We start from the raw sequence: 18,909 nt of genomic DNA, 5'->3' as shown, positions 1-18,909 counted from the left end.
TCAAAAAATTTCTGGAGTTCTCTTCGTGGCTCAGTGGAAACAAATCTGACTAGCATTCATGAGGACACAGGTTCAATCTCTGGCCTCACTTAGTGGGTTAAGGATCCAGCGTTGCTGTGAGCGGTGGTGTAAACCATAGATGTGGCTTGGATCTGGCATTACTATGGATGTGGCATAGGCTGGTGGCCTGGGAACCTCCATACGCCGCAGGCAAGGTCCTAAAAAGACAAAAAAAAAAAAAAAAAATCCTTTACTTCTTATCCCCTTCGAATAAATGCAAATGACCTTTCCTTACACTTAACTTCCCCTTTGATGAGGAGAGAGCTTATATTTATATATATTTTTTCCTGCTATGCTTCACATACCTTTTCTACAGACAATGAGAACCACATGGCATCACTCATACCCTAATCTACACACCCAACATCTTTGTCTGATCTTAAGTGGTTTACATTGTGACAATGTGTGTGCGTGTCCTCTGTATCACAAAGGCTTCTCCCACCTCATTTAATTTAATTTCACCTCATTTGGAAGTCTGCGGTTTTCCCCAATTAAATCCTTGTTTTCTTTCCTTTGAGCACCCATAGCACATGGTCTTTATCTCTATTGTTGCATTTACTGCCTATTCTCCCTTATTGCATATTTATAAAAGTTTCAAAGACCTTTTTTATTCTACTATATGGTCTGTGCTAGCATCACCTTTGTATTCACCACTGAAATAATCAATGTGTTTATGCAAGACTGTGGTCAAGCTGCCATATTATTTCTGCTATGGTCACCTATCTGCAGGTACAAGAGTGACCAACAGATGCCACTCTCGTAACTATCTGTAGCAGCATACTTGTGCTGAAAACTCAACAGGACCTTAGAAGAATTATATCATTTGAACATTTAATACTTGGTTTGCATTACTTATATCAAAAATGGAAGCAACAGTCATCGCATGTTTACCAAATCTATCCAGAGACTATGTGGATGATTTTACGTTTCTCAAACTTTGACAAAGTAGTGCTATTCATTCTAGAGGGGACAGCCAAGTAAGCGGTGATTTTTTTAAAGATATTTCAGAATAAAGCTGAAGAGAAAAATTGTAAGAGTTTGACTAATTGACAGAAAGTTGTAAATATTAAAAAAGGGTTCAATGCCATACTTTACGTTTAATTAATAGGCTGCACCTGCTGCATACAGAAGTTCCCAGGCTAGGGGTCGAATCAGAGCTGCAGCTACAGCTGCCGGCCATGACAGAAAAGTAAAAAGTAAACAGCATGACAGAAAGTAAACAGCTGGATGTTAGTTTAAAATCTGAGCCGTGCCTGTGACCTACACTGCAGCTCATAGCAACGCCAAATCCTTAACCCACTGAGTGAGGCCAGGGATCAAATGGGAACTCCTCATTGGGAACTCCTAATTAAATGTATTTTTTTTAATTATTTTTTCTTAATGTATTTTTAAAACTGAATCAACTATAGGTGATTTGTAGTTAGTAAAAATTTAGAAATAAATTGTAAATAAATTACAATGTAAGAGTTGATCCTCAAATAAATTTAATGATTTTTGGCAAAATATAATTTTATGATTTACATAATTAGTTCTTAATTAGCTCTGGTGTTTAAATACCATTTAGGGCATTTTATTTCATTTTATTAATTAATTTATTTATTTGTTTATTTATTTTGTCTTTTTCTTGAGCCACTCCCACAGCATATGGAGGTTCCCAGGCTAGGGGTCCAATCGGCCTATGCCAGAGCCACAGCAACACAGGATCCGAGCCACATCTACAGCCCACACCACAGCTCATGGTAACGCTGGATCCTTAAACCACTGAGCAAGGCTAGGGATCGAACCTGCAACCTCATGGTTCCTAGTCGGATTTGTTAACCACTGTGCCACAACAGGGACTCCCATTTAGGGCATTTTAAAGCACTATCCTATTTTCTAGGTTTTTAAATATTTAAACAAGAAAAATATATAAACAGAAGTGTTCTAATAAAAACATAATGCTATATTAAAATCATTTTATTAGTAATGATTAACATAACAAAATCATTTTTATATATTTCACACATATACACATTTGTAAATACTGAAAGAAAAGTGTCCGTATTATTTGCATTCTGCTAGTGAAAAAGATAGTTACAGTGTAGTAAGAAATATGCTGTAATGCTATGCCCTAAGGGGAACTGGGGGTTGTGAGTGGATGTGGGCACTTAAGAGGCTTTCTAAGGAGACGATAACTGAACTAAATCCCCTCTCCCTATATCCCTTTTCCTTAATCCATAGTCATAACCCACCTTATACATGCCTCTGACTTACTGAGATTTTCCCCAAAGTGATATGAGACATTTGGCAACAGATTTTAAAAAGCTTTACCACCCCAATCATAACATATAAAAAGAAAGCCACACTCAAGCACATCATAGTCAAACTGCTAAAAGTCAAAGACAGTGAAAGATCTTAAAAAACTAGAAATAAGAGCCAACTGTCATGAAGGGAACAGTAATAAGACTGACGGATGACTTTTCAACAGAAATTCTGGAAGACAGAATGCAAGGGACTAAGGTCCTTAAAGTATTAAAAGGAGAAAACCTCCATGTTAGAATTCAATACCTATAGAAACCATCCTTCAAAAATGAAGAAGAAATAAACATACTTGCAGATTAAAAGAGAATAAAGTTAAGAGAATTGTTGCTCAAATATCCATACTCTGAGAAGTACTATCAAGAGTTGTTTAAGGAAGGGTTACCTAGCTGGAAAAATAAATTACAGGAAGTAATTAAGAACACCAGAAAGGTGAATATGTGAGTAAGTATGAATAAATACTGACTGCTTAAAATGATGATAATAATGATACTTTGTGGACCTTACAATTTATACACAATAAATTGACAACAATAATATGACAACAATAATGCAAAGGGGGATACATGGAATTGATTAGGAAGTGGTAGCAGTGTCAATTTAAGTAATAATTTTAGAAATCATATTCTCTAGAACAGAAAGATGTAAAAACAAAAGCCTAATGGGTCAGGAAAATCAAAAGAAAGTGATTAATTTAAAGAAGTTAAGAAAGGAGGAATTAAAAAATAGAGGTGGAACAAATGGAAAATAAATAGCTGGATGTTAGTTTAAAATATGACTAAATTAGCTACACATGAAAGACTCATTTTGTCTTGATTCCATAGAAAGATATAAGAATTATCAATTTTATGTATCAAGTAACATAGCTTCAATATCGAGATGACAACTAAAAGAAAAAATAAGCCACGTAGAAACATATAGAAGAGTGCATACAACAGGATAATGTTCTGTGTGTGTGATAATGGGCAATTTGATGGACCATCAAATTGTTTGGTTTTTTGGGGGGGTTTTGTCTTTTATTTTAGGGCTGCACCTGAGGCATACGGAGGTTCCCAGGTTAGGGGTCGAATTGGAGCTGTAGCTGCCGGCCTACACCACAGCCACAGCAATGCCAGATCTGAGCCACACCTGTGACCTACACCACAGCTCACGGCAACGCCAGATCCTTAACCCACTGAGCAAGACCAAGGATTGAATCTGCATAAGACCATCAAAGTGGACCACATGCTGGGCCAGAATGCAAGACTTAGGTAAACTGCAAAGGACTGAAATCATAGACCATGTTCTTTGATCATAATAAAATTAAACTAGAAAAAGAAAGAAGGAAAAGTAAATGAAACAAACCCAAGTGTTTGGAAATTAAGCAATTTATCCATCAGTTGAAGATGAAATCACCTGGATTTTATAAAATATCTTAACTGGATAATAATGAAAAAATAACAAAAATATTTCATGATACAACTAAAGCAGTGCTCAATAATAAAGTTATAGCTTTAATGCATACAGTAAAAAAGAAGTTTAAAATTAATGATTTAAGCTTCTATCATAAGAATCTCACAAAGAAAATACAAAGTCAAAATCAAAGATTATAGAAGAGAAAAAGAATAAATGTAAGAGCAAACATTGATTAAATAAATCAGGTAATGATAGAAACCACAGACAAACTGAAAAGGTTCTATTTGAAAAAATTAGTAAAAGTGATACTCCCTTGAGATATATTAAGAATGAAAAAGTGGAATGCTCTATGATCTTGCAAATACTAAAAATATAAAAAATATAAATAGATTTATGCCAATGCATTTGAAAATTCTGAAAAAATAGGCAAAATACTTGAAAAAATTAATAAAGCTTTATAAAGGAAAAAATAAAAAAGCTTAATAACAACATATCTACTAAATGAATTGAAAAGGCAATTAAAAACATTCCTTCATTACTAAATAGCACAAGGAACTATATTCAATATCCTATGATAAGCCACAATGGAAAAGAGTAGGAAAAAGACTATATATACAACATATTTCAATCACTTTGCTGTACACCAGAGTCTAACAGAATACTGTAAATCAACTATACGTCAATTAAAGAAAAATAAAAATAAAACATTCCTTCAAAGAACACTTCAGGACCAGATGATTTCCCAAGTGAATTATCCAAGCACTTGAAAAAGATGTAACAATAAAATTCCATAGACTCTTCCAAAAAGTAGCAAAATGAAGGATATGTTACAATTTGTTTTATGTGGCCAGAATAACCTTGATATATCACCCTGTCAAAGATGTTACAAGAAGGAATAACTATAGGCCAATACTTCTCAAAAAAATACATGTTATTATAAAATACAGAAAAAAGTTTAGGTGATACAAATAAAATTTATTTAGCACTTCATGAAGAGACCCATCTTCTTTCAGGGAACTACAAAATGGGGCAGAGGGAAAGAAGCTTTTATAGGGTAAAGAATAAATAACAAAAAAGACACAAATAGAAAAATATCTGAGAGCTGGGGCCACCTGGTCAACCTTGTTTAGGGTAAGACAGCCCAGAGTTGGCCTGATGCTTGGGGATTGGCTGACTATACTGTGTTTCTGGTCAAGGGAAGTATTCACAGGGATATGCAAAACACAAGTGTTGGAGTTCCCCTCCTGACTCAGCGGAAACAAATCCAACGAGCATCCATGAGGACACAAGTCTGATCCTTGGCATGGCTCAGTTGGTTAAGTATCCTGTGTTGCCATGAACTATGGTGTAGGTTGCAAATGTGACTTGGATCCTGCCTTGCTGTGGCTGTGGTATAGGCCAGCAGCTACAGCTCTGATCAGACCCCTAGCCTGGGTACTCCCACATACCACGAGTGCAGCCCTAAAAAGATGAAAAACAAAAAAACAAAAAAAAAAACAAGCGTTATCTAAGTTTCAATTTGCTGATTTGGTACCTCCCCATCAATAGTTACTCCATCTTGGGCCTAGAAAGTCATCTTAGTAAAATCCTAAATAAAATATCAAGATAGAATCAAGTAATAAAGTAAAAATAAATAAGTGGGACCTAACTAAACTTAAAAACCTTTTCCACAGCAATAGAAACCCTCAACAAATGAAAAGATAACCTACCAAATGAGAGAAAAATATTTGCAAATGATATGATGGAAAAGGGATTAATATCCAAAATAAATAAATAATTCATACAAGTCAATAACAAAAAAAAAAAAAACAATCCAATTAAAAAATGGGCAGAAGAGACACTTTTTTCCAAAGACATATGGATATGGCTAACAGGCACATGCAAATATGCTCATCATGGCAGGCTATAGATTACAGAACTGCAAATCAGAAACAGTATTACGTACCTTATAAAATTAAATACAGAATTACCATATGACCCAGAAATCCCACTCTTGGGCATATATCCAGACAAAACTTTCCTTGAAAAAGATACAGGCACCCATATGTTCTATGCAGCCCTGTTCACAATAGCCAGGAGGACATAGAAACAACCTAAATGTCTATTGACAGATGAATGGATTAAGAAGATGTAGTATATATACACAATGGAATGCTACTCAGCCATTAAAAAGAACAAAATAATGCCATTTGCAGCAACATGGATGGAACTAGAGACTCTCATCCTGAGTGAAGAAAGTCAGAAAGAGAAAGACAAATACCATATGATATAACATATCTGGAATCTAACATATGGCAAAAATGAAACTTTCCAAAGAAAAGAAACTCATGGACTTGGAAAACAGACCTGTGGTTGCCAAGGGGGATGGAGTGGGATGGACTGGGAGCTTGGGGTTAATAGATGCAAACTATTGCATTTGGAGTGGATAAGCAATGACATCCTGCTGTATAGCACAGGGAATTATATCTAGTCACTTGTGATGGAAAATGATGGACAATAATGTAAGGAAAAGAATATATATATACACACACACACATATATGTATATGTTTCTGGGTCACTTTGCTGTACAGTAGAAATTGACAGAGCACTGTAAACCAACTATAAAGGAAAAAAATAAAAATCATTAAAAATATAAAAAAAAAGAAACCACTTGATATCACCTCAGAGAATGGCTATAATCAAAAAGTTTACAAATAATCATTAACAAGGATTTGGAGAAAAGGGAACTCTTGTACACTATTGATGGGAACATAAATTAGTGCAGCCACTAAAGGAAACAGTGTGGAGGTACAAATCAAAAACTAAAAATAGAAACTACCATATAACCTAGCAATTCCACTCTTAGGTATTTCTCTGAAGAAAAAAAAAAACACTAATTTGAAAAGATACATGTACCCCAATGTTCATAACAGCATTATTTACAATAGCCAAGGTATGGAAATAACCTAAGTGTCCATCAATAGATGAATGGAAAAAGAAATCGTTACACACACACACACACAAAATGAAATAATACTCATCATAAAAAAGAATGAAATTTTGCCACTTGCAACAACATGGAAGGACCTGGAGAGTTTTATGCTTAGTGAAATAAGTCAGACAGAGGAAGATAAATACTGTACATTATCACTTATATATGGAAATTTAAAAAATAAAACAAATAAATGTATATTACAAAACAGAAACAGACTCAGATCTAGAGAACTAGTGGTCACCAGTGGGGAGAGGGAAGGGGGAAGGGGCCAGATAGAGGCAGGGGATAAAGGGGTACAAACTACTGGGTATAAAATATATAAGCTACAAGGATGTGTTGTACAGCACAGGGAAATATTGCCATATATTGTAATAACTTTAAATGGAGTATAATCTGTAAAATATTGACTCACTATGCCATACAGCTGAAACTAATATAATACTGTAAATCAACTTCAATTATTAAAAAAGGCAAAGCATGTACTGGAAGAAATAGTTTATAATGTACTTCTGGAAGTTTTTATATCCAGAATTATTGAATAAGTCAATTTGAAAAGGACAGACATAATTCTAAAAAAATGGCAACACATTTGAGTTATGGTTTTCAAATAGGTAATTGTTTTTTATTCAAAACTGCTCAGTCATTATGTGTAGCATCATATTCCCTTTATATATTTCTAAGCTTCTTTTACTTCTTGAATAAATTAAATGCAATTATTTCATACTCCATATCTGCTATCTCAAATATTTCTTGCTGGTTTGCTTTTGCTGTGATCTGACAGAATGCTCCCTTCCCCTCCCTGACCCTACACAACCGGGAAGGTGATCTGAACATTACTTGATGCCTGGGTTGAAGCCCATTCCTCTAAGAGAGGCTTCTTTTGCTCTAGTTAGTGTCCTAAGGACACTACCAATCTGGAACTATTTTAACTTTCTTGACTCAGATTTTGCAGACCGCAAAGACAGAGTGGATTTGGACTGGAAACATCTGTCATGTAAGGGCTAGCTTGTGGTTACAAATTCTCAAGGACAATTTTATTTTCTTACCATCTAGTGCCAAGATCAGGTCAGGCGAGTTTCCCAGCTATCCCCTCCAGGGTGGTGGGTTTACACTGATGGATGGGGTCCAGCTTAGGGTGAAGTCTCCTTGAGACTGCCCACCTGGTCCCTCTTTTATTACAATGTTTCTTGGATTTCTCCCTTTTGTGTCAGCTCAAGGATGAATTAAAGCAATTAAATATTCTAGACTGAATTTTAATAATTCCAGGTATGAGGGGTTTTCAAAGTATTTGTTTTGTCATACTGAATAGTGTTGGAACCAGTAGCTTTTACAACGTAAGCAAGGAGATCTTCAGCTAGTAAGTGGCAGTGCTAGGATTTGAACACAGGCCAATTAACTCTTACCCACTACTCATTTTGTATGTAGATTTCTTGGCATGGGTACTAGTGAATTAGTGAAAACTTCATAAATATTAAATAATGGCATTGCTCCTCGTAAAGACTGAATAAGCAGTTATAAATAATAACAATAACAACCACTGTTATCATAAGTAATCACTCAAGTGATTAAAGAAGTGAAAGTAGTTGGAGTAAAGAAAGCCAAGGAACCATGTCTTAGATGGATTCTCCATATGCTCTGTGTTCACCCGCAACTGCATCAAGACAAATGATCTTGCTTTTGGATCTATCAGCTGATGGTAAATCATCAAACACTTATTCATTAATATGTTTTTGATCTTTCCCTGAAGTTAGGCATTTTGTTGGGTGTAATATAACTTCTTATGACTCTTATTATTTGTAAAGTAAAATATTTTCTACATTTTGACTTTCCTCCTCCTAAATAAAAATAAATCTCTCATTTTCGCAATTTGAATTTTGTAAAACATTTAGGAAACTACCATAATTTGCCCACATTCTCCACTGAAATATCGGTAGGTAATTCCACTATTTAAATTTTTCCATTTTAGAGATCATATCAAATTTCAAATAGTCTTGTCAGAAAGAGATTTTCTCCACAAGTTTAAAAGAGTGCTATATGTTCCCTTAATTTGAGCTTTCACAGATAGACAGTTGACAAAAAAGTTCCAATATGTAATATTTTAGGAATTCCCGTCGTGGCTCAGCAGAAACAAATCTGAATAGTATGCATGGGGACACAGGTTTGATCCCTGGCCTTGCTCAGTGGGTTGGAGATCCAGCATGGTCGTGAGCTGTGGTGTAGATCACAGACATGGCTCGGATCTGGCATTGCTGTGACTGTGGCATAGGCTGTGGCTATAGCTCTGATTTGACCCCTGGGCTGGGAATCTCTTTATGCCACAGGTACGGCCCTAAAAAGGCAAATAAAAAATAATATTTTAATATGCTAATGAAAGTGCATTCACATTCATGTACAGTTAATAAAACTTTAGCACTCAGCTAAAATTTGGTTGTAGTAGTTTTGAATGCCTTGATTCTAAAATTTTGAGAGTAGAAACAGTTGCCCAATCCACCACTCTAGATGATAAAGCTAACCAAATTCTAATTTGAATATAGAAATTGAAATAATATATACTTTATTACTTCAGAAGACTAACTGGATGTCTGATGTTAGGTAAAGAGCAGCCTGGGAATTGGGAAACATTAAACAGAAGTCAAAACATGTATAAGGTAACATTTTTATAATAGAAAAGCTAATGCTAACTACTACTCCACCAAATAGTTTAACGTTTCCTCCAGAATACTTTTTTGCTGTTTCATCATGAAATAGAATTTTTCTACAGGTTGTCTCAGGCTCACAGGTACCTAAAGAAAGAGCTGAATTTGAGGCTTGCCTGAGACACTACACTTAAAACTGATGAACAAATAAAAGCTTTGATAAAACAAATAGTTTGAAAAACAATGAAAGAACAAAAGTTACCATTTTTGCTATCACCTCAAGTAATAAAACATAACTTGAGGTGACAGCAAGTTAGTGAGTTTCGAAAACTCACTAAAAAAAACTGGATATAATTTTCATTACATTTTCATTTACGGTTTTCACTTTAACAGAAAAGAAAAAAGATGTCCAAGATGTTTCCATGGAGAATTGAGAGAACTTTAGATAAAAATTTAAATTCCTGCTTTAAAACATATAACTTAGAGACTGTACCCACTGTAGGGAAGAGGAGCCTATTAAACTAGAAATACATGCAGCACCTTGTCTATCTTCCTGGTTCTAATTTGTAGTATTTTTTTTTTCTCAATTGGATTTGCCAAATGGCGAGCAATATGGCACTTTTGGACCTGGATTATGAATGAGCACACAACTACACTGATATTTCCCCTAAAACCAGCCTGTTCATTAGTAAGATCCCATCAGTACCCAGAAGAGATCCTCTGACAGTCAACAGCTAAGTTTAGAAACTAGCCCTACCTATGTATAGTTCTCTCCCTTGTTTAATAATGGGGACATTCTTCCATGGAAGCCAAAGGAGCCCAGTATTAGCTGACTGGCTCTCATTTGCAACAGTTCTCTTTGAAGTTATTTCCCAAATTAATGCTTCTGCTGTGATCAGTTAACCTGAGGTTAAAAGAAGAAATAACTCCGATAACAGCCAATGAGGCACCATTACACACTGCAATGGCAGCAATTCTAGACCATAAAAAATTTCCAAAGTTTGAAATCAAAATACGAGAGGATGAAGATTATTTTCCATTCAGTCATTATTATCTTCTTTGGATTAAAAGTTTCAGTTTCACCAGATTCCTAAGATCTGTTTCTTTTTAGTATTCTGTTCAAAAGTTGCCTTTTTCCTCCCACTAGTTTTGCTTCCCAGAACAAATAAGCATTTCCACTAACCACGGCCAGCAGTTTGGCTGGTTCCTGAGCAGAGGTCTTAGTGCCTGCTTGTACTCAATACTTTTCCAAAAGGTAGAAAACTAGCTTCTGGCTTAGAGGGAACTTGGCAGTGGGGGCAGGGGACTATACTCTCTTTGACCTGAGCATAATGCACGTCTGCATTCAGGATACTTGCTCATTAATTCTTTGAGAACTTAAGAAGCAAGGGACTCTCCGTCAGCCTCCTACGGCTGCTGTGTCTGTGAGCTCACCTGATTTTAATATATTAGCCCCCTTTACCCACTCTCTCCACCACATAGAATGGAAAACTGGATCGCTTCTACTCTCTGAAGTTCCATTAGCTCCTCATGTTCTTTAAGGAGCCATTTACTTTACTGAAACAGTGATTGGAAAAGTGTTTCGGTGCCTAAATGATTTGCTCTGTTTCTAAGTTTAAACAGGATGCTGAGACCTTCACTCTGCCCCTGAGTGGAATACTGCTTTGATCATCCTAATCTCCATTTCTCATTTGGTATAATTATCAGTGTGGCACACTGTTTTTAAGGAATACATACATGAGATTACAGATAATACCCTGTCCTCGTATTCTGTCTTTTTGCACATACAACTATTTCAACTACACATTTTGTGGCATTTTCTGTGTTCTCAGTTTACAGCAGCACCAAAAAATAGCCTCTTTGGGTGTTGAGAATAAAGGAGAGAATCAGAGAAGTCTCTCCACTGGGGTCAGTCACACTTATTTTCTTCATGAGAATAGACAGGAAAAGCTATCTTCTTGAAGGCTTTGCCATTCTCCATATAGATTTAATGCCTATGGCAGGACAAGGTGATGGAAGAATAAACTGGAGATTTCTGGAATGTGAGTTGGGATGAATTAAGAAAAAAACTTTATGAGACCGTGATGTCCTCTTGGCCTGGCAATCTCTAATGCTCTCACACATCTTGGTCCTTTTATTGTTATATACTCTCAAATTTTTGGCTTAGACCCACTCAGGAATATCTAACAGGCAGAAAGCACATGTTATGTACAATGATTACTGCAGTTTATTTTTAATTAAAGCATTTACTGTGCCTACATTTCTTCCTAATTATAAGGACCTAGCCTGGAGAGGAACAGTCAAGAAAGAGTCTAAGGGTATTCTGTCTTTCCACTGGCTTATCTGAGGAGACAGATGCAAAGGAAGCATCCTATTACCTTGGCACATGATGGGTGTCAAGACATGTTTATGGATTGGGTAACCTCTGCTTTGGTACCCTATCATATCAACTGTTCTTTAGTCTTTAAGTGTCATGACTCTCAAACTGGGTCAGATAACACATAGATTAATACTCAGGGTCTGGGGGCCTTCTACCTAAGAAAGAAGACAATGAAGAAACCTAGGCCAGTAATAGCTTAACTTCCATAATACTAGTGATCAGTGTAGGACCTTAATATTCCGGTTCTCTAGCATTCAAGCTCATCTTTTCTTTTCCTTCTTTTTTTTTTTTCTTTTTATGGCCACACTTGCAGCATATGGAAGTTCCTGGGCTAGTGGTCAAATCAAAGCTACAGCTGCTGGCCTATACCATAGCCAGAGCAATACAGGATCTGAGCTGCTTCTGCAACCTACACCACAGCTCATGGCAATGCCTCATCCTTAACCCACTAGCAAGGCCAGGGATCAAACCTGCATCCTCATGGATACTAGTTGGATTCATTTCTGCTGTGCCACAATGGAAATTCCTCAAGCTCATCTTTTCTCATGGATTTCCCTTTTGCTCTTAGTTCTCCACTGACTAGGTTCCTAATTTGTTCTTGCAATTCTCCCGCTGAGAAAGGTTCCATCTCTGAATTCCAGCCATCCTATGACTATGCAGCTATTATAAATTGGAAAAATTATGTGAAATCACACATATACAATTCAAATTGAACCCTAAGGTTTATTGTCTACTGTTTTGGCATCAGCCATCACTGCTAGATAGATGAACTTCTGGGCACCAGAATGTGAAATGCCTTATTAACCATTTCTGTATACACATGTATTTTCTTCGTTTAATTGGTATCCTAGCTTTATGTCTCCCTTCAGCTTTATATCTACTGGACTAATGGACTAATTCTGATGCTCCAATTACTTTTACCCTCAGTCCTAGGAGGGATACGTAAGGGAGGGGAGTATGTGGGAGAGAGGCCTCTGTGGACTTTTCAGTTCATCCCATCATATCCTCTTCTGGCTCATCCCATTATTCTCCAAGCCAGCTTGATTATGATATTTTCATACTAGCTTTCTGAAGGCTCCAAAACATAGAGGATGCAAAATAGCAAAGTGATATGGACTCTGAAGATTAAAACCTTGTTTGAAACGAGACTTGAAGCTTCAGAAAATTATCTATCCTCATTGTGTCTCCATTTCCTCATCTATAAAATGGAGGTCATAGCAATGACATAGGACTGCTGGGATGATTAAGACAGTTATGTATAAAGGATTTCAAACAGTGTCTGACCCATAGAAATCTCCCCTCAAGAAGTATTGTCAGTTCCATGTGGTCTTTGTTCTCAAAGAAACGATAGCAATTTCTTGGATAGATCTGCCCATTTCATAGCATACTCTAAGCTAACAATAGTCCAGAAGGTTGTTATAGGACTTTTCTTCCTCAGGTCTGGACCTGCTCTCATCATCAGCCTGGAAATCTTTTCACTACATTTTTGCATAAATTACCTGCCATCCCTCAGAACTCCATTTTAAATAGTACTTCTTCAACTAGACCCTCCCTAGCCATGCTTTCTAAAGCATGTCTCTGCCTATTTTCCACACTTCATCATTTTTTTTTTCTCATTGCACTATTTATTACTATCTTGGTAATTTACTAGTTAACTTTCTTGTCTATTTCCTCCACCAGATGGCAAAATTAATCAGAATGGAGGAGTTCCCATCGTGGCGCAGTGGTTAACGAATCCAACTAGGAACCATGAGGTTGCGGGTTCGGTCCCTGCCCTTGCTCAGTGGGTTAAGGACCCGGCGTTGCTGTGAACTGTGGTGTAGGTTGCAGACGCGGCTCGGATCCCACGTTGCTGTGGCTCTGGCGTAGGCTGGTGGCTACAGCTCCGATTGGACCCCTAGCCTGGGAACCTCCATATGCCGTGGGAGCGGCCCAAGAAATAGCTAAAAAAAAGACAAAAAAAAAAAAAAGAATGGAGACTAATTTTTAGAGATGGATATTAATAAATATTGAATGGTTGTTAAAATCTTCCAAGGCCATAAGAAATTGGAGAAATGCAGATATTCAGAAAGACCTCAGAACAATGTTTACCCGCTTTTTCTCAAATAGCCCAACACTGATTCAATATTTGACAGTCTTGTTGATCTTTTTGAAATTCAAACTCTAACTCTGTTATACTTGAGCTTTAATTGAAACTCAATGTCATATTGCAGTGGACCTCAGTCAGTATGTAAAATATGATCCACCAACAAATTAACTTCCATTCCTGACCCAGGAAAATTCGGGATTGATGGAGCCAGACTACAACTGATGCAAGTTCTTCCCTAAGTGTTCAAATATATCACCTTCTTAATACTCTTGTACTTGGGTCAGTTACCTGCTTGTAACAAAAGGAAAAAACCTAGGGGAAGTGATCTGATAGCTTATATTCTACAAAGATGATGATCCCTAAGAGTCATGGAATATCTCCTAACTCTTCATAAATTTCAAATGAACTAAATCCAGCTGGTACTTATTAAGTGCCTAGTAGCAGACATAACACACTTAGCTGTCAAGGATACAGGTGAATCAGACGCAGTCTGTCCTCGCCCTTTGCAAGGAGAGAGTATAGCAGATGTTTAATACTCTAAAAAGATAACTAAAAGGCATACCAAATATACTATGGTAATTCCACTATTATGCAAAAGCAAAGAAGGAACAGTGAAAAAATATTAACTACCACTTATTGCAGTTATTTAATATAGAGACATTGGATACTGTTTTTTTTTTTAACAAATTATTTCATTCAACATTTAAATCTGCTTCTTGAAAAATGCTTTCTGAGGTATACTTTGTGACTTAGGAAAGAGAACAGCATAGGAAAAGGGACAGAACTGGAAAAATCTATAATGCATTTGTGAAACATTAAGCAGCATAATGTTAAAGCAGATTGCATCCAGGGCATAAGAAGAATTTCACAACAAAGAATCAAGATATTTCATACCATATGATATCACTTATATCTGGAATCTAATATATGACAAAAATGAAACTTTCCACAGAAAAGAAATTCATGGACTTGGAGAATAGATTTGTGGTTGCCAAATGGGGAGGTGGAGAGAGCTGGATGGACTGGGAATCTGGGGTTAATAGATGCAAACTCTTGCATTTGGAATGGATAAGCAATGATATCCTGATGTACAGCACTGGGAACTATATATACCTAGTCACTTGTGATAGAGCATGATGGAGGAAAACATGAGAAAAAGAATGTATATACGTATGTGTGACTGGGTCACTTTGGTGTACAGCAGAAAATTGAGAGTACACTGTAAACCAACTATAATGGAAAAAATAAAAATCATTAAAAAAAAAAAGAAATTTCTGTTTGGTCAGAAGCATCCACTAGCTAAAAATGCATGTAGTAAAACTGAACAAAATTTAAAAAAATAAAACATATTAGTATTGCCATAATAGATCATTGGTATTACCACTAAAATGTTTAAATTTTATATTAATATATATATAATTTTTCTTCAGGGCCTTACCCGAGGCATTGGAAGTTGCCAGGCTAGGGGTCAAATCAGAGCTACAGCTACAGCAACACAGGACCTGAGCATCTTTGACCTACATCACAGCTTGCAACAATGCCGGATCCTTAACCCACTGAGCAAGGCCAGGGATAGAACCCACATCCTCGTGGATTATAGTCAGGTTCTTAACCTGCTAAGCCATAATGGGAACTCCCATGAATAAATATGTATTTGATGGTAATACAAATCCATGGCAAAATACTCCAAGATTATTTTAATTTGAAATTAAGGCATTATAAGCTAGTTATTGATTAACTGAGCTCCTTTTTGATTAATTTTGATAGTGTCAGTGTGGGAAGTGATATTTAATACAAGCTGAATATTCTCAGAGAAATCCTGATGTTTACAATTAGCTACTGTCTATTTTGGTTTTGATTTGGACAGTACTTTCATAAAAAAGGACTTTACCAGAGCAGGTGGCCCCTAATATTACAAGGAATAGAATTTGATAACATGGTGATAAATTTTGTAATTAGCTGTTATTATGCCTTTTCGTAAGGCATAAGTCATTATTTTCACCTTTATTCTTAAAAATAAGTCATCAATTGGACCGAGGTTTTGTCATCTGGATGTGCATTTGCTCACGTATAACGGGGAAAATTTTGACCCTTTTGTTTTCCTGGTTTATTTTTTAATTTTTTGGCTTTTTAGGGCTGCACCCACAGCTTATGGAGGTTCCCAGGCTAGGGGTCTAATTGGAGTTACAGCTGCCGGCCTAGGCCACAGCAACGCCAGACCCCAGCTGTGTCTGAGACCTACACCACAGCTCAGGGCAACACCAGATCCTTAACCCACTGATGGAGGCCAGGGATGGAACGTGCAACCTAATGGTTCCTAGTCGGATTCATTTCTGCTGCGCCACGACAGGAACTCCTTTTTTTTTTTTAATACTCTGGGAGGCAAAATTTCTGAAAATAAGATAGCAAGCAATTAATGAAATTAATGGACTTAACTTGTAAGAGGCATTGGAGTGATTTCTCTGCAAAAGTGTGAAAAGCTTATTTTCATGATTTTTAAACAATGTTCTAACAGCTTTGGGGAGCTATAATTAGCATACTGTAAACTCCACACATTTAAATTACACAGTTGGATAAATGTTGACATGTGCATATGCATATGAAACTATCAGCACAATGGAGATAAGGAGAGTCACCAAAGCTCCCAAAGTTACCCCTCTGCTCCTTTGTCCTGGCTTCCCTGGACCCTGCTTTTTCCCAGGACACCTGCCCTTGGCTTTTGGTATGTTAGCAAAGTTTTATGTAAATGAATTCTATGCTGCACATGATATGCCCAACAAGGGTGAATCTCAAAATAATTATACTGAGTGAAAAAAAAGCTAAACAAAAAAAGGTATATTTTCAGCAGCTTTTCAATCCTGAGAGTTTTGTGTCACTTATTTATGCTCATATTGTATTAAGAGAAGACCTTATAATTCGCTTCATAAAGTTTGTCAGTTACTTTTGGAAAAAGTCAAAAATTGTAATAATTTTACAAAGTTAGTGCCACCGGCAAAGCCCATTAACCATTCCCAGGGAATAAAAGCAGAATCTGGATAATAAAATAACGTCTAACCTTTTTTTCCTTGGTGTTTACTCTGGTTTCACGCACTTATGGGGGGGGGCCACAAGCAGAGGCCTCGCTCCCCACATTTGAGGCCTGCGTTCCTCATGGGAAGCAGCTGTGTGGACACCTCAGGTTGCGGGCGGCTCTGCGCAGAAGCGCTGCACACTGCTGCGCTCAATTCAAGATGGCGGCGACCACCCCTGTACGGAGAAGCCGCACCCTGAGGTCTGCAGCCTTGAGCTGCGTGGAAGTCCCAGCCCCGCGAGATCTCCACCTCCCCCACCCCCATGAGGAAGTCCTATAAAGCAGCCCCGCCCACGGCCTTCAGGGAAAGTAGACTGTGCTCCCTTGGAGCATGAGCTTGTGCCAGACCCATTCTTTGATCTAAAATAAAGCTTTCTGGAGTTCCCATAGTGGCTCAGTGCTTAACGAACCTTACTAGTATCCATGAGGATGTGGGTTTGATATCCCTGGCTTCACTCAGTGGGTTAAGGATCTGGAGTTGCCATGAGCTGTGGTTTAATGCCTTGCCGTGGCTGTGGCGTAGGCCAGCGGCTACAGTTCCGATTCAGCCCATAGCCTGGGAACCTCTATATGTCGTGTGTGTGTGTGTGTGGAACCTCTATATGTCGTGTGTGTGTGTGTGTGTGTGTGTGTGTGTGTGTGTCCCCAAAAAGACAGACTAAAATAACGCTTTCCTTTGCTTCTGAACCAAACTTCATCCCATTCTGTTGGCACCTGTGACACCATGAAGAAGGACCCTTGATGGGGAGCGTTTTGTAAAGGTCAGTAATATTAGGGAGGAAAGGGAATTTTAGTCTTAAATACAAGGGATGAAATCAATAGGTTGAATTTCTCGATGGCTTAGATCTGATCAATTAAATCATGGTAAGACTGCAGAATCTAATTCCTTACTTAAAAAGTAATAATAAAAATGACTAAATACTTTATAACATGATTCACCTTTATCCAAAAATCTCAAAAGGAAATAAATGAAAATTAAAAAGCACAATGTCAATTTCTTTTTGAACCTGACCTGCAGGATTCTTAATAAAAATCCTGCCAATGACAAAAGCTTTTGGAAGCCTGGAAGAGCAATAGTCTCTTTCATCTTGAGCAAACTATAAAAATATTATTTTTATGTTTTCACTGTAGATGTCTCATCTCTGTTCAATGATTTCAGATTTTCCAGGAGAACTCTGACCAAAATTCTCAAATTATTTAATGGCAGGCAATTCTACCCTCCTATATCATGTGTGTAGATAATTTTTAAGTGAGTAATGACTGTTCATTCTGCTTAATGCCATGCCTCGATGTGTAGGTACTAAATAAAGGCTGAAAGATTGCATGCTTGCATGAATTAATTACTTCCCATTGTTGTGATTGCTTTTATAATCAATGTGTGATCTCAACCTAAAGAAGATCATATTATATCTCAAATGATTTCTCAGCCTAAAGGTGGTGATCCTAAAACTTCCATACCTGCCAGGAAACATTGGTGACTCCCTAATGAGTCTCCCTTTTCATTTAACTAAGAAGCTGAGAGATTTCAAGACAAAACATCAACCAACCATGAAGATTGGGAGTGAAGAGAAAGTCAGATTTGAGTTGTTATGTCTCTGATTTTAAAAAAATCAGGAGTTCCCACTGTGGCTCAGTGGAAATGAATCTGTAGCATCCATGAGGATGCAGGTTCGATCCCTGGCCTCGCTCAGTAGGTTGAGGATCCAGCATTGCCGTAATCTGTGGTGTAGGTCACAGACATGGCTCAGATCTGGCATTGCTGTGGTGTAGACCAGCAGCTACACCTCCAATTTGATCTCTACCCTGGGAACCTCCACATGCTACGGGTACAGCCCGAAAAAGACCAAATAATAATAATAATAATAATAATAATAATAATAATAATAATAATTAACAGAGGAAAGCTCAGTGCTTTATAAGACTGTAGAATTGAACAGAATTCTAGATGGGCACCATATCAGAGAAGAAAAGGTAGATCATAAAATGAATTGCAAAAGATAAGAAT

At 37.1% G+C, this 18,909-nt stretch overlaps 1 long non-coding RNA gene across 3 annotated transcripts in view; it reads right to left on the bottom strand.

Annotated features, from left to right (window-relative positions):
• Window positions 1–17,091, bottom strand: part of LOC146403832 (uncharacterized) — a 139,022-nt gene extending 121,931 nt beyond the window's left edge. Inside the window, exon 1 of one of the 3 annotated variants that reach the window (XR_014843664.1) lies at window positions 16,890–17,091. This is a non-coding gene — a long non-coding RNA (uncharacterized LOC146403832). The remainder of the gene's footprint in view (window positions 1–16,889) is intronic. The other 2 variants (XR_014843666.1, XR_014843665.1) reach the window with 2 other exon arrangements.
• Between the last annotated feature and the right edge of the window lie 1,818 nt (window positions 17,092–18,909).

The sequence above is a fragment of the Sus scrofa genome, chromosome 4 (assembly GCF_054392235.1).
Source record: "Sus scrofa isolate SSC_HxYL_T2T_F1_AM1 chromosome 4, Sscrofa_HxYL_maternal_Yorkshire_Landrace_v2.0, whole genome shotgun sequence".
In the NCBI taxonomy this organism is placed as follows: Eukaryota; Metazoa; Chordata; class Mammalia; order Artiodactyla; family Suidae; genus Sus; species Sus scrofa.
This window is presented reverse-complemented; position numbering and strand designations above follow the sequence as displayed.